This window comes from Chiloscyllium plagiosum, unplaced genomic scaffold (genome assembly GCF_037043375.1).
Source record: "Chiloscyllium plagiosum isolate Xiang-an unplaced genomic scaffold, Cpla_swu_hap1 HiC_scaffold_30, whole genome shotgun sequence".
Taxonomy (NCBI): Eukaryota; Metazoa; Chordata; class Chondrichthyes; order Orectolobiformes; family Hemiscylliidae; genus Chiloscyllium; species Chiloscyllium plagiosum.
In genome coordinates, this window is record NW_028270168.1 from 60,146,830 (window position 1) to 60,172,622 (window position 25,793).

Consider the following 25,793-nt stretch of genomic DNA (forward strand, 5'->3'; position numbering starts at 1 on the left):
TAAAATGCCTTTGGGTTATCCTTGATCCTATCCGCCAACGATTTTTCATGCCCTCTCTTAGCTCTCCTAATCCCTTTCTTCAGGTCCCTTCTGGCTATCCTGTATCCCTCCACTGCTCTGTCTGAACCTGTTTCCTCAACCTTATGTAAGCCTCCTTCTTCCTCTTTATAAGACATTCAACCTCCCTTGTCAACCAAGGTTCCCTCACACGACCATTTCTTTCCTGCCTGACAGGTACATACATATCAAGGACACGTCGTATCTGTTCCTTGAAAAAGTTCCACATTTCCACGACATCCTTCCCTGACAGCCTATGCTCACAACTTTTGCTCCTCAGATCCTGTCTTACAGCATCGTAATTACCCTTCCCCCAATTGTAAAACCTACCCTGTTGCACGCACCTATCTCTCCATAACCAAGGTGAAAGTCACAGAATTGTGGTCACCATCACCAAAATGTTCACCCACTAACAAGCCCACCACTTGTCCCGGTTCATTACCGAGTACCAAATCCAATATGGCCTCCCCTCTGGTTGGACAATCTACATGCTGCATTAGAAAAGCTTCCTGGACACACTGCACAAACACCACCCCATCCAATCTACTTGATCTAAAGAGCTTCCAATCAATATTTGGGAAGTTGAAATCGCCCATGACTACTACCCTGTGGCTTCTGCACCTTTCCAAAATCTGTTTCCCAATCTGTTTCTCCACAACTCTGCTGCTATTGGGGGGCCTATAGTAAACACCCAACAAGGTGACTGCACCTTTCCTATTTCTGACTTCAGCCCATACTACCTCCAGAGGCAGATCCCCCTCAAACTTCCTTTCTGCAGCCGTTATACCATTTCTAATTAGCAACGCCACCCCCCTCCTTTTTTACCACCCTCCCTAATCTTACTGAAACATCTGTAACCAGGAACCTCCAACAACCATTCCTGTCCCTCTTCTATCCACGTTTCCGTGATGGCCACAACATCGTAGTCCCAGGTACCGATCCACGCCTTAAGTTCACCCACCTTATTTCTGATACTCCTTGCGTTGAAGTATACGCACTTGAACCCATCTCTGTGTCCGCAAGTATTCCCTGTCTGTGCTACCTTCTTCACAGCCTCCCTACATTCTTGGACATCCTGACAAACAGTTAGCCTACTTGCTGGACTACAAGTCCGGATCCAATCCCCCTGCCATATACACACCCACTACTATTGACACTGTCACCCACTCATTGCTGCACACACTCACTGCTGTACATACTCACTGATGTACACACTCACTGCTATACACACTCTCACTCACTCATTCCTGTACATACTCACTGCTGTACACACATACTGCTATACACACTCACACTCACTCATTCCTGTATAAACTCGCTGCTGTACACACGCACTGCTATACACACGCACTCACTGTTATACTCACTCACTGCTATACACACGCACTCATTGCAATACACACTCACTGCTAGACACACTCACTGCTATATACACCCAGACTCACTCATTGCTGTACACACTTACTGAGATACACACTCACTGTGATACAAACTCACACATTGCTGTACACACTCATTCATTGCTGTACACACCCACTGCTATACACACTTACACTCACTCATTGCTGTACACACCCACTGCTATACACACTCACTGCTGTACACACCCACTGCTATACACACTTATAGTCACTCATTGCTGTACACACTCACTGCTGTACAGACCCACACTCACTCATTGCTGTACAAACTCACTGCTGTACACACCCACTACTATACACACTTACACTGACTCATTGCTGTACACACTCACTGCTGTACACACTCACACACACTCATTGCTGTACAAATTCACTGCTATACACACTCACACTCATTCATTGCTGTACACACCCACTGCTATACACACTCACTGCTATACACACACTTACTCATTGATGCACACACTCACTGCTGTACATACACTCACTCATTGCCGTACACACTCACTGCTATACACACTCACACTCACTCATTGCTGTACAAACTGTGTACACACAGTCACTACTATACATACACTCACTCATTGCCGTACACACTCACTGCTATACACACTCATACTCACTCATTGCTGTACACACCCACTGCTATACACACTCACTGCAATACACACCCACACTCACTCATTGCTGCACACACCCACTGCTATACAGAGTCACTGCTATACACACTCACTGTCATACACACTCATACTCACTCATTGCTGAACGTGCCTACAGCTATACACACCGACACTCACACATAACTACACACACCCATTGCTATACACACTTACACTCACTCATTGTTGTACACACTCACTGCTATACACACGCTCACTCACTCATTCCTGTACATACTCACTGCTATACACACGCACTCACTGCTATATACACACTGCTATACACACACACTCATTGCTGTACAAACTCACTGCTGTACACACTCACTCACTGCTGTACACATCCACTCCTGTACATACTCACTCATTACTGTACACACCCACTGATGAACACGCTCACTGCTATACACAATCACACTCACTCATTGCTGTACACACCCACTGCTATTCACACTGTGACTCACTCATGCCTGTACCCACCCAATGCTGTACACACTCACTGCTATACACACCCACAGTCAGTGCTGTACACACTCACTGCTATACACACTCATTGCTATACACATTCACACTCACCCATAGCTGTACACACCCAGTGCTATACACGCCCACTGCTATACACACCCACACTCACTCATTGCTGTACACACACACTGCTATACACACCCACACTCACTCATTGCTGTACACAATCACTGCGATACACCCTCACTCATAGCCATATACACTCACTGCTATACACACCCACTGTTATACACACACACATTGCTATACACACTCACACTCACTGCAATTCACACTGTCACTCACTCTTGGCTGTACCCACCCACTGCTTTACACACTCACTGCTGTACACACTCACTCATTGCTGTTCACACACCAACTGCTGTACACATTCTCACTCACTCATTGCTTTAGACACCCACTGCTATACACACTGCTATACACACTCACAGCTCTACACACCCACTGCTATACACACCCACACTCACTCATTGCTACACATACTCACTCATGGCCGTACACACCCACTGCTATACACACCCACTGCTATACACACCCACTGCTGTACACACACATTGCTGTACACACTACCTGCTGCACACACTCACACTCACTCACTGCTTTACACACTCACTGCTATACACACTCACACTCCCTCATTGCTGTACACACACTACTGTACACACACACTGCTGTATACACTCTCACTCACTCATTGCTATACACACCCACTGCCATACAAAACCACACTCACTCATTGCTGTACACACCCACTGCTATACACACCCACACTCACTCACTGCTTTACAAATTCACTGCTATACACACACTCACTCATTAGTGTACACACACCCCCACTGCTATACACACTCACACTCACTCATTGCTGTACATACTCACTGCTGTACACACTCACTGCTATACACACCCATATTCACTCACGGTTATACACACCCACTGCTATACACACCCACTGCTTTACACAACCCACATTCACTGCTATACACACCACACTCACTCAGTGCGAAACACACCCACTGCTATACACACTCTCACTCACTCACTGCTGTACACACCCACTGTTATACACACCCACTGCTGTACACACTCACACTCATTCATTGCTATACACACCCACTGCTGTACACACTCTCACTCATTGCTGTACATACTCACTGCTGTACACACCCACTGCTGTACACACTCACTCATTGCTGTACACACCCACACTCACTCATTGCGGTACACACCCACTGCTGTACACACTCACTGCTATACACACTCACTGCTATACACACTCACTGCTGTACACACTCACACTCACTCATTGCTGTACACACCCACTGCTGTGCACACGCACTGCTATACACACCCACACTCACTCATTGCTATACACACTCACTGCTATACACACTCAAACTCACTCATTGCTGTACACACCCACTGCTGTGCACACCCACTGCTATACACACTCACACTCACTCATTGCTGTACACACCCACTGCTGTGCACACCCACTGCTATACACAACCACACTCACTCATTGCTATACACACTCATTGCTGTACACATTCACACTCACTCATTGCTGTACACACCCACACTCACTCATTGCGGTACACACCCACTGCTGTACACACTCACTGCTATACACACTCACTGCTGTACACACTCACTGCTATACACACTCACACTCACTCATTGCTGTACACACCCACTGCTGTGCACACCCACTGCTATACACACTCACACTCACTCATTGGTGTACACACCCACTGCTGTGCACACCCACTGCTATACACACCCACACTCACTCATTGCTATACACACTCATTGCTGTACACATTCACACTCACTCATTGCTGTACACACCCACTGCTATACACACCCACACTCACTCACTGCTTTACACACTCACTGCTACACACACTCACACTCCTTCATTGCTGTACACACACTGCTGTACACACACACTGCCATACACACTCTCACTCATTGCTATACATGCCCACAGCTGTACACACCCACACTCACTCACTGATTTACACACTCACTGCTATACACACTCTCACTCCCTCATTGCTGTACATACTCACTGCTGTACACACTCATTGCTATACACACCCAGATTCACTCGCGGTTATACACATCCACTGCTATACACACCCACTGCTTTACACACCCACATCCACTGCTATACACACCACACTCACTCACTCCGAAACACACCCACTGCTATACACACTCTCACTCACTCACTGCTATACACACCCACTGCTATACACATCCACTGGATACACACCACACTCATTCATTGCTATACACACCCACTGCTGTACACACTCTTTCTCACACATTGCTGTACAAACCCACTGCTGTACACACTGACTCACTGCTGTACACACCCACTGTAGTACACACTCACTCATTGCTGTACACACCCACACTCACTCATTGCTGTACACACCCACTGCTATTCACACTGTGACTCACTCATGCCTGTACCCACCCAATGCTGTACACACCTACTGCTATACACACCCACACTCACTCAGTGCTGTACACACTCACTGCTATACACACTCACACTCACTCATTACTGTTCACACCCACTGCTGCACACACCGACACTAATTCACTATTGTACACACCCACTGCTGCACACACTCACTCATTGCTGTACATGCCCACACTCACTCAGTGCTGTACACACTCACTGCTATACACACTCATTGCTATACACATTCACACTCACTCATTGCTGTACACACCCAGTGCTATATACGCTCACTGCTATACACACCCACACTCACTCATTGCTGTACACACGCACTGCTATACACACCCACTGCTATACACACCCACACTCACACATTGCTATACACACCCACACTCACTCATTGCAGTATACATCCACTGCTATACACACTCACTGGATACACACCACACTCATTCATTGCTATACACGCCCACTGCTGTACACACTCTCACTCACTCATTGCTGCACGTACACACTGCTGTATACACTCACTGCTATACACACTCACTGCTATACACACTCTGACGCACTCATTGCTGTACACGCTCACTCACTGCTGTACAAACCCACTGCTGTACACACCCACACTCACTCATTGCTATACACACCCACTGCTATTCACACTGTGACTCACTCATGCATGTACCCAACAACTGCTGTACCCACCCACTGCTATACACACTCACACTCTCTCATTGCTGTACACACCCACAGCCACTCATTGCTGTACCCACCCACTGCTATACACACACTGCTATACACACTCACACTTTCTCATTGCTGTACACACCCACAGCCACTCATTGCTGTACACACCCACTGCTGTACACATTCACTTCTATACACACTCTCACTCACTTATTGCTGTACACACCCACTGCTGTATACACCCACTGCTATACACACTCACACTCACTCATTACTGTTCACACCCACTGCTGCACACACCCACACTCACTCATTACTGTACACACCCACTGCTGTACACAGTCACTCACTGCTGTACACGCCCACACTCACTCACTGCTGTACATACTCACTGCTGTACACACCCACTGCTATACACACTCACACTCCCTCATTGCTGTACACACTCACTGCTGTACACACCCACTGCAAAACACAGTCACACTCACTCATTGCTGTACACACCCACTGCTATACACACTCACTGCTAACACACACTCATTTCTGTTCACACACACTGCTGGACACACTCACTGCTGTACACACTCTCACTCACTCATTGCTATACACACCCACTGTTGTACACACTCACTCATTTCTGTACACACCCACACTCACTCATTGCTATACACACCCACTGCTATTCACACTGTGACTCACTCATGCATGTACCCAACCACTGCTGTACCCACCCACTGCTATACACACACTGCTATACACACTCACACTCTCTCATTGCTGTACCCACCCACTGCTATACACACACTGCTATACACACTCACACTCTCTCATTGCTGTACACACCCACAGCCACTCATTGCTGTACACACCCACTGCTGTACACATTCACTTCTATACACACTCACACTCACTTATTGCTGTACACACCCACTGCTGTATACACCCACTGCTATACACACTCACACTCACTCATTACTGTTCACACCCACTGCTGCACACACCCACACTCACTCATTACTGTACACACCCACTGCTGTACACAGTCACTCATTGCTGTACACGCCCACACTCACTCATTGCTGTACACACCCACTCTGTACACACTCACTGCTATACACATTAACACTCACTCAGTACTATTCACACCCACTGCTGCACACACCCACACTCACTCATTATTGTACACACCCAATGCCGTACACACTCACTCATTGCTGTACATGCCCACACTCACTCATTGCTGTACACACCCATTGCTGTACACACTCACTGCTATACACACTCAGACCTACTCATTGCTGTACACACCCACTGCTATATACACTCACTCATTGCTGTACACACCCACTACTATACACACTCACATTCACTCATTGCTGTACATAATTCACCGCTGTACACACTCACTGCTATACACACCACACTCATTCATTGCTAAACACACCCACTGCTGTACACACTCTCACTCACTCACTGCTGTACATGCTCACTCATTGCTGTACACACCCACTGCTATATACACTCACACTCACACATTGCAGTACACACCTACTGCTATACATACCCACTAGATACACACCACACTCATTCATTGCTAAACACACCCACTGCTGTACACCCTCTCACTTCACTCACTGCTGTACACACTCACTGCTATACACACTCACACTCCATCATTGCTGTACACACTCACTACTATACACACCCACTGCTATACACTGTCACACTCACTCATTGCTGTGCACATTCACTACTACACACACTCACTGCTAACAAACTCACTAATTTCTGTTCACACACACTGCTGTACACCCACATTGCCATACACACTCTCACTCACTCATTGCTATACACACCCACTGCCATATGCACCCACACTCACTCACTGCTTTACACACTCACAGCTATACACACTCACACTCACTCATTGCTGTACATACTCACTGCTGTACACACTCACTGCTATACACACCCACACTCACTCATTATTGTACACACCCACTGCTGTACACACTCACTCATTGCTGTACATGCCCACACTCACTCATTGCTGTACACACCCACTGCTGTACACACTCACTGCTATACACGCTAAGACTCACTCATTGCTGTACACACCCACTGCTGTACACACTCACTGCTATACACACTCAGACTCACTCATTGCTGTACACACCCACTGCTATACATACTCACACTCTCACATTGCAGTACACACTCACTGCTATACACACCCACTGAATACACACTACACTCACTCATTGCTATACACGCATACTGCTGTACACACTCCCTGCTATATACACTCACTCATTGCTGTACACACCCACTGCTATACACACTCACATTCACTCATTGCTGTACACACTCACCGCTGTACACACTCACTGCTATACACACCACACTCATTCATTGCTAAACACACCCACTGCTGTACACACTCTCACTCACTCACTGCTGTACACGCCCACTCATTGCTGTACACACTCTCACTCACTCACTGCTGTACACGCCCACTCATTGCTGTACACACCCACACTCACTCATTGCTCTACACACCCACTGCTATACACACTCACACTCACTCATTGGAGTACACACCTACTGTTATACATACCCACTGGATACACACTACACTCATTCATTGCTAAACACACCCACTGCTGTACATACACTCACTCACTCACTGCTGTACACACTCACTGCTATACACACTACATTCACTCATTGCTGTACACACTCATTGCTGTACACACCCACTGCTATACACACTCACACTCCCTCATTGCTGTACATACTCACTGCTGTACACACCCACTGCTATACACTGTCACACTCACTCATTGCTGTACACATTCACTACTACACACACTCACTGCTAACACACTCACTCATTTCTGTTCACACACTGTTGGACACACTCACTACTGTACACACACTCACTCATGGCTATACACACCCACTGCTGAACACACTCACTGCTATACACAATCACACTCACTCATTGCTATACACACCCACTGCTATTCACACTGTGACTCACTCATGCATATACCCAACCACTGCTGTACCCACCCACTGCTATACAAACACTGCTATACACACTCACACTCTCTCATTGCTGTACACACCCACAGCCACTCATTGCTATACACACCCACTGCTGTACTCATTCACTTCTATACACACTCACACTCACTTATTGCTGTACACACCCACTGCTGTATACACCCACAGCTATACACACTCACACTCACTCTTTACTGTTCACACCCACTGCTGCACACACCCACACTCACTCATTACTGTACACACCCACTGCTGTACACAGTCACTCATTGCTGTACATGCCCACACTCACTCATTGCAGTGCACACCCACTCTGTACACACTCACTGCTATACACACTCACACTCACTCATTACTGTTCACACCCACTGCTGCACACACCCACACTCACTCATTATCGTACACACCCACTGCTATACACACTCACATTCACTCATTGTTGTACACATTCACCGCTGTACACACCCACTGAGGTACACGCTCACTCATTGCTGTACACACCCACACTCACTCATTGCTGTACACACCCACTGCTATACACACTCACTGCTATACACACACACTCATTCATTGCTATACACACCCACTGCTGTATACACTCTCACTCACTCACTGCTGTACACACTCATTGCTGTACACACTCACATTCACTCATTGCTGTACACACCCACTGCTATACACACTCACTCATTGCTATACACACCTACTGCTATTCACACTGTCACTCACTGATGCCTGTACCCACCAACTGCTATACACACTCACTGCTATATACACTCAATCATTGCTGTACACACCCACTGCTATACACACTCACATTCACTAATTGCTGTACACACTCACTGCTGTACACACCCACTGCGATACACACTCACTCATTGCTGTACACACCCACACTCACTCATTGCTATACACACCCACTGCTATACACACACTCACTGCTGTACACACTCACACTTACCCATTGCAGTACACACCTACTGCTATACACATCCACTGGATAAACACCACACTCATTCATTGCTATACACACCCACTGCTGTACACACCCACTGCTATACACACTCACATTCACTCATTGCTGAACACACTCACTGCTGTACACACTCACCTCTGTACACACCTCTTGCTGTACACACCCACTGCTATACACACTCATTGCTATATACACTCACACTCACTCATTGCTATACACACCCACTCTACACAAACTCACATTCACTCATTGCTGTACACACCCACTGCTGTACACACCCACTGCTATACACACTCACACTCACTCATTGCTGTACACACCTACTGCTATTCCCACTGTCACTCACTCATTGCTGTACACATTCACTACTACACACTCTGTCATTGCTGTTCACTCAGACTGCTGAACACACGCGCACTGCTGGACACACACTCACTCATTGCTGTACACACTCACTGCTATACACACTCATTGCTATACACACTCACACTCACTCATTGCTGTACACACCCACTGCTGTACACACCCACTGCTATACACACCCACACTCACTCATTGCTGTACACACTCACTGCTATACACACCACACTCACTCATTGCTGTACATACCCACTGCTGCACACACCCACACCCACTCATTGCTGTACACACCCACTGCTATAGACATCACACTCACTCATTGCTGTACACACCCACACACACCCATTGCTTTACACACCCACTGCTGTACACACTCACACTCACTCATTGCTGTTCACACACACTGCTGGACACACGCGCACTGCTGTACACACTTACACTCACTCACAGCTTACACATTCACTGCTATACACACTCCTCATTCCTGTAAACACCCACACTCACCCACTGTTATACACACCCACTGTTATACACACCCACTGCTATACACACACACTGCTATACACACTCACTCATTACTGTACACACCCACTGCTGTACACATCCACTGCTATACACACTCACACTCAATCATTGCTGTACACATTCACTACAACACACACTCACTGCTAACACACTCACTCATTACTGTTCACACTCACTGCTGTACACACTCTCACTCACTCATTGCTGTACACACCCACTGCTATACTCACTCACACTCACTGCTTTACACACTCACTGCTATACACACTCACACTCCCTCATTGCTGTATATACTCACTGCTGTACACACCCACTGCTGTACACACTCACACTCCCTCATTGCTGTACATACTCACTGCTATACACACTCACTGCTATACACACGCAGATTCACTCACGGTTATACACACCCACTGCTATACACACCCACTGCTTTACACACCCACACCCACTGCTATACACACTCTCACTCACTCACTGCTGTACACACCCACTGTTATACACACCCAGTGCTATACACACCCACACTCACTCATTGCAGTACACACCCACTGCTATACACATCCACTGGATACACACCACACTCATTCATTGCTATACACACCCACTGCTGTACACACTCTCACTCACTCATTGCTGCACATACTCACTGCTGTACACACTCACTCACTGCTGTACACACCCACTGCTGTACACACTCACTCATTGCTGTACACACCCACACACTCATTGCGGTACACACTCACTGCTGAACACGCTCACTGCTATACACAATCACACTCACTCATTGCTGTACACACCCACTGCTATTCACACTGTGACTCACTCATGCCTGTACCCACCCAATGCTGTACATACCTACTGCTATACACACCCACACTCACTCATTGCTGTACACACCCAGTGCTATTCACACCCACTGCTATACACACCCACACTCACTCAGTGCTGTACACACGCACTGCTATACACACTCACATTCACTCATTGCTATACACACACACACTGCTGTACACACACACTGCTATACACACTCACATTCACTCATTGTTGTACACACACACACTGCTGTACACACACACTGCTATACACACTCACACTCACTCATTGCTATACACACCTACTGTTAATCACACTGTCACTCACTCATGCCTGTACCCACCAACTGCTATACACACTCACTGCTGTACACACTCACCGCTGTACACACCCACTACTGTACACACTCACTCATTGCTGTACACACCCACTGCAATACACACTCACTGCTATACACACTCACAATCATTCATTGCTGTACACATTCACTACAACACACACTCACTGCTAACACACTCACTCATTACTGTTCACACACACTGCTGGACACACTCTCACTCACTCATTGCTATACACACCCACTGCTATACTCACTCACACTCACTGCTTTACACACTCACCACTGTACACACCCACTACTGTACACACTCAATCATTGCTTTACACACCCACACTCACTCATTGCTGTACACCCACTGCTATACACACTCACTGCTATACACACTCACAATCACTCATTGCAGTACACGCCCACTGTTATACACACCCACTGCAATACACACTCACATTCACTCATTGCTGTACACATTCACGACTACACACACTCACTGCTAACACACTCACTCATTGCTGTTCACACACACTGCTGGACATACTCACTGCTGTACACACTTACACTCACTCATTGCTGTACACAGCTGAAAATGTGTTGCTGGAAAAGCGCAGCAGGTCAGGCAGCATCCAAGGAGCAGGAGAATCGATGTTTCGGCCATAAGCCCTTCTTCAGGAATCACTGCTATACACAGCCACACTCACTCAGTGCTGTACACACGCACTGCTATACACACCCACTGCTATACACACCCACACTCACTCAGTGCTGTACACACCCACTGCTATACACACTCATTGCTATACACATTCACACCCACACTCACTTGCTGTACACACCCAGTGCTATACACACTCACACTCACTCATTGCAGTACACACTCACTGCTATACACACCCACTGGATACACACCACACTCACTCATTGCTATACACACCCACTGCTATACACACTCACACACTCACATTCACTCATTGCTGTACACATACACTGCTGTACACACCCACTGCTATGCACACTCACACTCACTCATTGCTGTACACACCTACTGCTATTCACACTGTCACTCACTCATGCCTGTACCCACCAACTGCTATACACACTCACTGCTATATACACTCATTCATTGCTGTACACACCCACTACTGTACACACTCACACTCACTCATTGCTGTACACACCCAGTGCTATACACACTCACATTCACTCATTGCTGTACACACCCACTGCTGTACACACCCACTGCTATACACATCCACACTCACTCAGTGCTGTACATTCACTGCTATACACACTCACACACAATCATTGCTTTACACACCCACAGCTGTACACACCCACTGCTATACACACACACACTCACTCATTGATGCACACACCCACTGCTATACACATCACACTCACTCATTGCTGTACACACCACTGCTGCACACACCCACACCCACTCTTTGCGTACACACCCATTGTTGTACACAATCACTCATTGCCGTACACACTCACTGCTAACACACTCACTCATTGCTGTTCACACACACTGCTGGACACACGCGCACTGCTGTACACACTTACACTCACTCACTGCTGTACACACACACTGCTATACACACTCCTCATTGCTGTAAACACCCACACTCACTCATTGCTGTACACACCCACTGTTATACACACCCACTGCTATACACACACACTGCTATACACACTCACTAATTGCTGTACACACTCACTGCTGTACACACCCATGGCTGTACTCCCGCACTCATTGCTGTACACACCCACTGCTGTACACACCCACTGCTGTACACACTCACACTCACTCATTGCTGAACACACCCACTGCTATACACACCCACCGCTATACACACCCACACTCACTCATTGCTGTACACACTCACTCATTGCTGTACACACCCACTGCTATACACACTCACACTCACTCAATGATGCACACACCCACTGCTATACACATCACACTCACTCATTGCTGTACACACCACTGCTGCACACACCCACACCCACTCTTTGCTGTACACACCCATTGTTGTACACAATCACTCATTGCCGTACACACTCACTGCTAACACACTCACTCATTGCTGTTCACACACACTGCTGGACACACGCGCACTGCTGTACACACTTACACTCACTCATTGCTGAACACACCCACTGCTATACACACCCACTGCTATACACACCCACACTCACTCATTGCTGTACACACTCACTCATTGCTGTACACACTCACACATTGCTGTACACACCCACTGCTGTACACACTCACTGCTATACACAATCACACTCACTCATTGCTGTACACATTCACTACTACACACACTCACTGCTAACACACTCACCCATTACTGTTCATACACACTGCTGGACACACTCACTGCTGTATACACTCTCACTCACTCATTCCTATACACACTCACTGCTATACACACTCACACTCACTCATTGCTGTACATACTCACTGCTATACACACTCACTGCTATACACACCCAGATTCACTCACGGTTATACACACCCACTGCTATACACAGCCACTGCTTTACACACCCATATTCACTGCTATACACACCACACTCACTCAGTGTGGAACACACCCACTGCTATACACACTCTCACTCACTCACTGCTGTACACACCAACTGTTATACACACCCACTGCTATACACACCCACACTCACACATTGCAGTACACACCCACTGCTATACACACCCACTGCTGTACACACTCTCACTCACTCATTACTGTACAAACTCGCTGCTGTACACACTCACTCACTGCTGTACACACCCACTGCTGTACACACTCACTCATTGCTGTACACACCCACAGTCACTCATTGTTGTACACACCCACTGCTGTACACACTCACTCACTGCTGTACACACCCACTGCTGTACACACTCACTCATTGCTGTACACACCCACAGTCACTCATTGTTGTACACACCCACTGGGTCAACATCGGCCAGAAGGAGGCGATTTATCCTGCAGTGTCTGTACTGGCTCACTGAAGGAGTACTTCAGTCAGTGGCTGTCTCTTGACTTCACACTGCAACCATCCATAGTTTCCCCTTTTAGCCACTTTGTCCAGTTCCCCACACTCTCAGGCAGTACATTCCAGACTCTACTCACTAAGTGAGAAAGGTTTTTTTTTCCTTATGTCAATGCCCCTCATGTTCTTCTTCCTGGTACAAGCAGGGACTGTTTCTCCCTGTCTGCTCTGTCCAGCTCTGCTCTTGGTTTTGTAAACCTCTACCAGATCTCCCTCCCAGTCGCCCCTCTCTCTGGGGAGAACCGTCCCAACGTCTTCAATCTCCCCCCCATCCCTGAAGTTTCTCATTCCGGAAACCATTCCTGTAAATCACTTCCTGCACTCTCTCCAATGCATTCCCATCTTTCCTATAATGTGGGGCCCACACCCTGTACACAATATTCCAGCTGAGGACCCACAAGGGTCCTGGACAAGTTCAACATCACCCCCCTGCTATTGTACTCTCTGCCCCGGTAATAAAGGCGAAGGTACTGTCTGCTTTATTAACTGCTCTCTCCCCCGGTCCTGCCACCTTCAATGATACATTACATATACCCCCAGGACCCTCTGCACCCCCTTTAGAATTTTACACTCTATTTTATATTGTCCTTCAGTGTTGTTTTGACCAAGATCCTCAGACAACACCTTCCAAACCCATGGCCACTTCCATCTTGAAGGACAAGGGCAGCTGATACATGGGAATACCACCCCCTGCATGTTCCCCTCCAAGTCACTCCCCATCCTGGCTGGGAAATGTATCGCCGTTCCTTCAATGCTGAAACTGCTCCCTGCAGTCAGTCCCTTCACTCTCTGTCCAGAATCAGTAATGACCAGCTCAGTCTAAAGACTGAGTAACTGCCTCAGATTGTGGCCATTAGTCTTAGACGGTGCGAGTACTCTACATTGTCCATGGAAGGTCTCTCGCACAGAATATCTCCGAGATGTCTGCCTGAACAAGACCCTTACCTTCTGTCCCTGTAATTGTGCTTTCACTACCTCCAGCTTGGAGGAGGGAGGCCTCTGATTGGCTGTCACGTCTTCAATGTCACTGATCCAGCTTTCCAGACCATCATCAAGAGATCCTGATGCCAGTGGAGGGCCAGTCTGACCAGGACCCTGGTAAAGAGAAGAACATTTTTCAAGGCATTCAGAGGCAGCACTGGAGAATGAGAGGGAGTGAGAAAGTGAATCATAGAATTCCCTAAAGTGTGGAATCAGGTATTCAGCCCATCAAGAGTATCCCACACACACCCACTCTCTACCCTATCCCTATAATCCTGTATTTTCCATCTAACCTAAACATCCCTGAACACTATGAGGCAATTTCCCATGGCCAATCCACCCTAACCTGCACATCCCTGGACACTATCCCATGGCCAATCCACCCTAACCTGCACATCCCTGGACACTACCCCATGGCCAATCCATCTTAACCTGGACATCTTTGTGACTGTGGGAGGAAACCGGAGCACCCGGAGGAAACCCACGCAGACACGGGGAAAGTGTGCAAACTCCACACAGTCAGTCGCCTGAGGCGGGAATTGAACCCGGGTCTCTGGCGCTGTGAGGCAGCAGTGCTAACCACTGTGCCACCATGAGGGACAGAGAGAGCCGGGAGTTCCATCCGGTGTGTTTAATGACAACGGTTTTAAGTGGAAGTAGCTACTTGAGAAGATATGTGACTCTGGCCAGTCAGATTGTATAAGGTATAAAAACATTTCTCTAAACAAGGTGGTCAGAGTGAGGGAGAAAGAAAGAGATGGTATAAAAAGGAAAAGAAGTGAAAGGTACTGAGCAATGGGTGTAAGGCCAACAATGAAAAGGCTGATAGATAGATAGAAAAAATAGGACAGAGAAAAAGAGCAAGGGCAAAACAGAGAGAAGGGTTGGAGAAGCAGTAACCTGGGAGACAGGAAGAATGCAGGAGTGTGGGGGAGGGGAATGGGAGAAAGGGGCAGATCAGTGAGTCATAAAAATAGTGAAAGTGCAGGACAGAAAGGGAAACAATGACAGACGGAGAGAGAGAATGTGAAGGAATTTATTGTGAATTCCTTGTCAGTGACACTTTCTCTAATGATTAACAAATGCAGCCTAACCTCACTGTCTGACAGATTTTGGTCGTAATTTCACAGCTCATCCAATTCATTCAAGACTGACCCATTTACACAGACTCCGTAGGGAGTGACATTGGAGCCCTCTGGTCGATCTTCCCAGAGAGAATGCAAGGTCCTGATGGTGACAGCTCTCCTTACCTCTTCTGTCTGTTGGAGCTTGTGGTTCTCGAGCTGTAAGTTTCCCAGCTCCATCGTCTCTCGTCTACATTCTCCAGGCGATTCCAAACCCTCCTGATGTACAATGGAAAATGATTAACATCCACGTAGGATCCCTACATTGCTGTAACAGGCTATTTGGCCCATTGAGTCCACGCTGGCCCTCCCAAGAGCATCCCACCCAGATGTACCCCATCCCTGTAACCCCACATTTCCCTTGGCCAATCCCCCTCATATGCACAGCTTCGGACTGTGGGAGGAAACCCACGCAGATATGGAGAGAATGAACAAAAGTTCCACCAAAGTTTGGAATTGCACTTGGGCCCCTGGCACTGTGAAGCTAACCACTGAGTCACCGTGCCACCCACTGAGATATCGTGCCACCCACTGAGATATCGTGCCACCCACTGAGATACTGTGCTGACCACAGGCTATGACAAGCCCAAGTAACACACACACACCAGATACCCATTTCCCTCCCAATGCAACAGCCAACAAGTTAAATGATTGGTAAGCAATGAGTGAGGCTTGTTCATGTGCTGGATGCACTCCGTTCAAGGAGTCAAGTCCCGAGGTATTAAATACAGACGCAGGATTTGCCTTCATTGGGGGAAGGGAAAACTGCAGCTGTGACTGAAAGGAGGAGGAGACTATGTTGAATTGGATTGAAACAAGAAATGAGATTTAATCAGAAATATCTTGTTCTCTAGTTGGCTGTAAATTTAGAAAATTGTCTCAAATACATCCATTGCCCACTCTGTTAGAATTAGAATCAGAATCCCTTCAGTGTGGAAACAGGCCCTTCAGCCCAACAAGTCCACACCAAACCTCCAAAGAGTAACCCACCCAGACCCATTGCCCTATATTTTCCCCTGACTACCCCAAACATCCCTGAACACTATGGACAATTTAGAATGGCCAATGCACCTGACCTGTACATCTTTGGATTAAGAAAATTAATGAAGAATTGCATTGAGCAATATAAATGGAGATTACAATTGCCCACAGCTGCTGCAATTATTGGGTTACAAGACACTCTATTCTTTTTAATTTGTTCATGAGATGTTCAAGAATCAACTGCATTGGATGTGGGTCTGGAGTCACGTGTAGGCCAGACCAGGTAAGGATGGGAGATGTCCACCAGTGAGTGACATGAGTGAACCAAGTGGATTTTTACAAAAGGAGATACATTGTCACCATTAAACAAGCTCTGTAATTTCTGATTTTTAAAACATGAATTCAAAATCTACCACTGCCATGTTGAGATTCAAACCCATGTCCCAGAACATTAACCTGGGAGTTCTGGATTGTCAGCCCATTGACAGTACCAGTCTGCCACTGCATCTCCTGATAGTGAGACTGTGCTATTAGAGTCATAGAATCAAGGGCATGTACAACATGGTAACAGACCCTTTCATCCATCTCATCCATGCTGATATCCCAACCCAATCTAGTCCCACCTGCCAGCACCCGGCCCATATCCCTCCAAACCCTTCCTATTCATATACCCATCCAAATGCCTCTTAAATGTTGCAATTGTATCAGCCTCCACCACATCCTCTGGCAGCTCAGTCCACACACATACCACCCTCTGCGTGAAAAAGTTGCCCCTTTGGTCTCTTTTATATTTTTCCCCTCTCACCTAAACCTACGCCGTCTAGTTTTGGATGCCCCTGCCCCGGGGAAAGACTTTGCCTATTTATCCTATCCATGCCCCTTGTGATTTCATAACCCTCTATAAGGTCACCCCTCAGCCTCCGACGCTCCAGGGAAAACAGCCCCAGCCTGTTCAGCCTCTCCCTGTAGCTCAAATCCTCCAACCCTGGCAATATCCTTGTGAATCTTTTCTAAACTCTCTCAAGTGTTGAATACAGGGTTAGAGACAGAATTCTTGGCAGTGTGGAGGAACAGTGGGATCTTGGGATACACATACATAAATCCCTCAAAGTTGCCACCCAAGTGGATAGGGTTGTTAAAGAAGGTGTATGGTGTGTTGGCTTTCATTAGCAGGAGGATTGAGTTTAAGAGCCACGAGGTTATGCTGCAGCTCTATAAAACCCTGGCAAAAATGAGGACTGTAGATGCCAGAAATCAGAGTCTAGATCTGAGTGGTGCTGGAAGAGCACAGCAGGTCAGACAGCATCTGAGGAGCAGGAAAATCGATGTTTCGGGCAAAAGCCCTTCATCAGGAATAGAGGCAGGGAGCCTCCAGGGTGGAGAGATAAATGGGGGGGGGAGGGGAGGAGGTAGCAAAGAGTACAATAGGTGAATGGGGGTGGGGATGGGGGTGATAGGTTGGAAATGAGGGTGGAGCATATAGGTGGGAAGGGAGATAGGCAGGTAGGACAGGTCATGAGGATGGTGCTGAGCTGGAAGATTGGAACTGGGGTAAGGTGGGGGGAGGGGAAATGAGGAAACTGGTGAAGTCCGCATTGATGCCCTGGGGTTGAAGTGTTCTGAGGCAGAAGATGAGGCGTTCTTCCTCCAGGCATCGGGTGTAGGCGCAAGTAGTCACAGACTTGGTCAGGTCCACGTCCCCCAACAACCCACCCTGCCTTCCTGGCACCCTCCCCTGCCACTGCAGGAATTGCAAAACCTGTGCCCACACCTCCTCCCTCACCTCCATCCAAGGCCCGAAAGGAGCCTTCCACATCCATCAAAGTTTTACCTGCACATCCACTAATATCATTTATTGTATCCGTTGCTCCCGATGCGGTCTCCTCTACATTGGGGAGACTGGACGCCTCCTAGCAGAGCACTTTAGGGAACATCTCCGGGACTCCCGCACCAATCAACCAAACCGCCCTGTGGCCCAACATTTCAACTCCCCCTCCCACTCTGCCGAGGACATGGAGGTCCTGGGCCTCCTTCACCGCCGCTCCCTCACCCGACGCCTGGAGGAAGAACGCCTCATCTTCCGCCTCGGAACACTTCAACCCCAGGGCATCAATGTGGACTTCAACAGTTTCCTCATTTCCCCTTCCCCCACCTCATCCTAGTTTCAAACTTCCAGCTCAGCACTGTCCCCATGACCTGTCCTACCTGCCTATCCTCCTTTCCACCTATCCACTCCACCCTCCTCTCTGACCTATCACCTTCATCCCCTCCCCCATTCATCCATTGTACTCTTCGCTACCTTCCCCGACCCTCCTCCCTGATCTATCACCTTCATCCCGACTCCCATCCACCTAGTGTACTCTTGGCTACCTTCTACCCAGCTTCACCATCCCCCCATTTGTCTCTCCACCCTGGAGGCTCCCTGCCTCTATTCGTGATGAAGGGCTTTTGCCCGAAACATCGATTCTCCTGTTCCCCAGATGCTGACTGACCTGCTGTGCTTTTCCAGCACCATTCTATAAAACCCTGGTGAGTCCACACTGGGAATATTGTGTTCACTTCTAGTCGCTACATTATAGGAAGGACACAGATGCTTTAGGGAGGGTGCAGAGGGATTTACCAGGTGCTACCTGGGTTGGAGGGCTTGATTTATGAAGAGAGGTTGAGTGAGCTAGGGCTGTTCGCACAGAAGAGGAAGAGAGGTGACTTGATAAAGGTGTGCAAGGTAATGAGATGATTCAGAGATGCTGGTGTTGGACTGGGGTGTACCTGGTGAAGGAGCGTCGCTCCGAAAGCTAGTGTGCTTCCAATTAAACCTGTTGGGCTATAACCTGGTGTTGTGTGATTTTTAACAAGGTAATGAGAGGCATGGACAGAGTAGATAGCCAGAGACTTTTCCCCAGGGCAGAAATGACTGACACGAGGGTCATAATTTTAAGGTGATTGGAGGAATGTATAGGGGAGATGTCATAAGACGGTTCTTTACACAGAGAGTGGTGGGTGTGTGGAATGCACTGCCAGCGGTGGTAGTCGAGTCAGAGACATTAGGGACATTTAAGCGACTGCAGGACAAGCACATGGATAGCAGTAAATTGAAGGGTGTGTAGATTAAGGTTGATCTTAGATTAAGGTAAATGCATGGCACAACATTGTGGGCTGAAGGGCCTGTACTGTGCTGTACTGTCTATGATCTGTGTTCCAAGTTTCACACCATTCTTCCGATTCTATAAGAATTCTGTACATTTTTTCATGAGATCACCCCTCACTTTTCAAAACTCTAGCAAATACAGACCCAGGTATGGTAGATATGGAAATCTGAAACAAACACAGAGATTGCTGGAGAAACTCAGCAGGTCTGGCAGCATCTGTGGAGAGAGAAACAGAGTTAATGTTTCCAGTCTGTTCTTTCACAGCAAACCCAAAAATTCAAATTCCTGAAGAGGAGTCATACTGGGCATGAAATATTAATTCTGCTTTCTCTCCACAGATGTTGCCAGACCTGTCGAGTTTCTCCAGTTATTTCTGTTTTGTATCACAAAGTAACAGTTTAAATTTTCCAGCCTCTTCCTGAAGTCCACAGCGGGAAGATCAATGAAGGAATGGTTCTGGTCTGTCGATTGTCAAGGAAGAGAAGACTCAAAGAGAGGAGATTGGCCAGAATTAGAGAGGGTCAGACAGGACAAGGAAGGTAAACTCAGAGAACCCCATGTAGTGACTGATTGTGAGGGAGAAGGTCAGAGAGAGATGGGCTGGACCAATGGGAGAGAACACTCGAGATGGAGCAACAAATGGTGGAATGGACAATGCTAAGTAATAACTCAAAGCTCAGAAACCTGCACAGGCTCCTTATGACACAGCAAGATCCCAGCCATAGTGGTTTTCTTTGACTCGCTCCTCCTCTGAATGACCGGGAACTCAGTGACTTCAATGACCTCAGTGATGACCGTCTCAGTCACCTCCCTGATTTCAGTCACTTCTTGCCCAGTGACTGTTTTCCAAGACCATCCAGTTCCACATTCACACCTCCAATCCCTTCCCACTGACAGCCAGAACTGATGGAGAGAATCAGGTTTAATGTTGGAGATATCCTCTGTCACTAGCTCCACTTTGCTGATGTCCTTGGATTCTCCATCACTCTGTTTGGTCAATGATCCGGTGTCTCTACATGTCCAAGCTTTGGTGAGCTGCTCCAGATCATCACTGCTCAGTTTCAGGCCATTGTGGTCATTCCCAGACACTGTTTGGCATCCCGTTTTGTGAATTCCGGAAGGTTCTGGCAGCCTAGCCTAGCAGTGTTTCCTGTCATGTCCAAGACAGAGTGAGTGACTGGAACAGCTGCCCATTGTTAATCCTTCAGCAGTTCAGTGCTCCTGAACCTTCTCTCTGCAATTAAACAAAGGAACATTCCAGATAGAATTATACAGCACTGACGAGAACATTCAGCCCACTTTGGCTCAGTGCTGGCCCTCTGAAAGAGCCACTCAATCAGTTCCACTCCCCTGCCTCTTCCCTGTTGCCCTACAATGTATTTCTCATCAGATGATTACTCTGATGCTGTCCTCTGATTGGCTGTAACCGACCACACTCTGTGACAAGTACAGGCCATTCAGCCCCTTCAACCTGCTCCAATTTTCAATAAAATCATGCCTGAGCTGACTGGTTCCTCAAACCCACATTGCCACTGATAACCTTTCACCCCCTTGTTTAACAAGTATCTCTCCATCTCGGCCTTCAAAATATTCAAGGACTCTGCTTTTCAGGAACAGCGTTTCAAAGACTCGTGACTCAGATAATTATTTTGCCTCATCTCTGTTTTAAATGGATGACCCTTTTGTTTAAACCAGTGGCTCCTAGTTCTAAATTCTCCCACAAGAAACATCTTGCCAACCCAAAAAATGACCCAATTATTCCTCTTTTCTGTTTTTTGCCAACCAGCCAATCTTCTTGGTGGAGTAGCAGAAAGCATAAGGGACTGTCAGAGAATACGGGAGGATATAGATAGACTGGAGAGTTGGGCGGAGAAGTGGCAGATGGCGTTCAATCCAGACAAATGTGAGGTGATGTATTTAGGAAAGTCTAATTCTCGAGCGAATTATACAATGAATGGAAGAGCCTTGGGAAAAGTTGATGAGCAGAGAGATCTGGGAGTGCAGGTCCATTGTACCCTGAAGGTTGCTGCACAGGTGGATAGTGTGGTCAAGAAGGCATATGGTATACTTGCCTTCATTGAACGGGGTATTGAGTATAAGAGCTGGCAGGTCATGTTAACATTGTACAAGACATTGGTTCGGCCGCATTTTGAATACTGTGTACAGTTCTGGTCGTCACATTACCAATAGGATGTGGACGCTTTGGAGAGGGTGCAGAGAAGGTTTACGAGGATGTTGCCTGGTATGGAAGGTGTGAGCCATGAAGAGAGGTTGAGTAGGTTAGGATTGTTTTCATTAGAAAAAAGGAGATTGAGGGGGGACCTGATTGAGGTTTACAAAATCCTGAAGGGTATAGACAGGGTGGATAGAGACAAGCTTTTTCCCAGGGTGAAGGATTCAATAATGAGAGGTCACGCTTTCAAGGTGAGAGGTGGAAAGTTTAAGGGGGATACACGCGGTAAGTACCTCACACAGAGGGTGGTGGGTGTCTGGAACATGTTGCCAGCAGTGGTGGTAGAGGTAGGCACGGTAGATTCATTTAAGATGTGTCTGGACATATGCATGAGTAGGTGGGGAGCAGAGGGATACAGATGCTTAGGAACTGGGTGACAGGTTTAGACAGTACATTTGGATCGGCTCAGGCTTGGAGGGCCGAAGGGCCTGTTCCTGGGCTGTAAATTTTCTTTGTTTAGGGTATAGGTTTGCTCGCTGAGCTGTAGGTTTGATATCCAGACGTTTCATTACCTGGCTAGGTAACATCATCAGTGGCGACCTCCAAGTGAAGCGAAGCTGTTGTCTCCTGCTTTCTATTTATATCTTTCTCCTGGATGGGGTTCCTGGGGTTTGTGGTGATGTCATTTCCTGTTCGTTTTCTGAGGGGTTGATAGATGGCATCTAGATCTATGTGTTTGTTTATGGCGTTGTGGTTGGAGTACCAGGCCTCTAGGGATTCTCTGGCATGTCTTTGCTTAGCCTATCCCTCTCCCTCGTAGCCCTACACACGGATGAAAAAAAACACCATTTCGACTGGGACAACACATCTATCCTGGGACAGGCTAAGCAAAGACATGCCAGAGAATTCTTAGAGGCCTGGCACTCCACCACAATGCCATAAACAAACACATAGATCTAGATACCATCTATCAACCCCTCAGAAAATGAACAGGAAGTGACATCACCACAAACCCCAGGAACCCCATCCAGGAGAAAGATATAAATAGAAAGCAGGAGACAACAGCTTCGCTTCACTTGGAGGTCGCCACTGATTATGTTACCTTGCCAGGTACTGAAATGTCTGGATATCAAACCTACAGCTCAGCGAGCAAACCTACACCCTAAACCTCAACCTGAGCTACAAACCTTCACAAAACTTGAAAAAAAAATTTTTTTTGTTCTTTGTTCTCTCTAATGTGTTACCACCAAATAGCATGAGATTTTATTTTCCCCAATAACCTTTGATGTAGCATCTTATCAAATGCCTTCTGGAAATCTAAATACAGAACATGTCCTGGGTCTCCTTTATCTTCAGCACAAAGTACAAAAGCCAATAAGCTGGTCAAATATGATTTTCCTTTCACTAAACTGTGTTGACTCTACCTGCTTGAACTGATCTTAGTGACTGTTATTAGGTCTTTCATAATAGCTTCCCTCATTTTCCTGATGAATATGTTGAGCTAATGGACCTATAGCTTCCTACTTTCTGTCTCCTTTTTGAATAAAGATGTTAATATTCATTATCTTCCAATTTAATCGAACTTTCTTCAAGTCCAGAGAATTTTGGAAAATTAAAAACAATGCAGCGACCATCTCACTTGGGCACTTCTTTTGAGACCCTGGGGTGGAATCCATTAAGCCCTGGGCACTTGTCAACTCAGTCTTTTAGTACTCACTGGAGTCCACCTATTCACTGTATTTCCCAATATCTCCTTAAATGTTTGCTACTGCATTTCCATTGATCTGTCCTTGAAGATAGTTTGCCAATGCACTTTAGTCAGCTCTATTTTCATACCTCAGAACTCCCCTAATTTACATCTTCAAAATCGTCTTGCCATTCATGATGTTTCAAAGCTTTGTGTCAAAGTGTAAACTTTGAAATTGCCTCCTGTGAACCAAGATCCAGATCATTAATAAATATCAGGAAAGAGGGCCAAGAAAAACCAGGAGGGGTCATGAGAAGTTGTTTGAGGATTGGATCAAGGAAAATCCTATGGCTTTCCATAGGTATATCAGGAAGAAACGAGTGACTAGACTAAGATTAGGGCCCATCAGAAATAGTAGTGGGAAGTTGTTTGTGGAATCTGAGGACATAGGGAAAGCGCTTTTTTTCAGTATTTACAATGGAAAAATGTAATGTTAGTGAGAATACGGAGATACAGGCTACTCGATTAGATAGGATTGAGGTCAACAAAGAGGAGGTTTTAACAATTTTGGAAAATCTGTAAACAGATAAGACCCCCCCTGGCCTGGATGGGATTTATCCTCAGATTCTCTGGGAAGCCAGTGAGGAGATGCAGAACCTTTTGCTTCGATCTTTATTGTCATCATTGTTGACTGGAGTAGTGCCAGAAGACTGGAGGATAGCCA

At 47.0% G+C, this 25,793-nt stretch overlaps 1 pseudogene; it reads right to left on the reverse strand.

Moving 5' to 3' along the window:
- Positions 1–25,793, reverse strand: part of LOC148142216 (uncharacterized) — a 68,260-nt pseudogene that overhangs the window by 30,078 nt on the left and 12,389 nt on the right.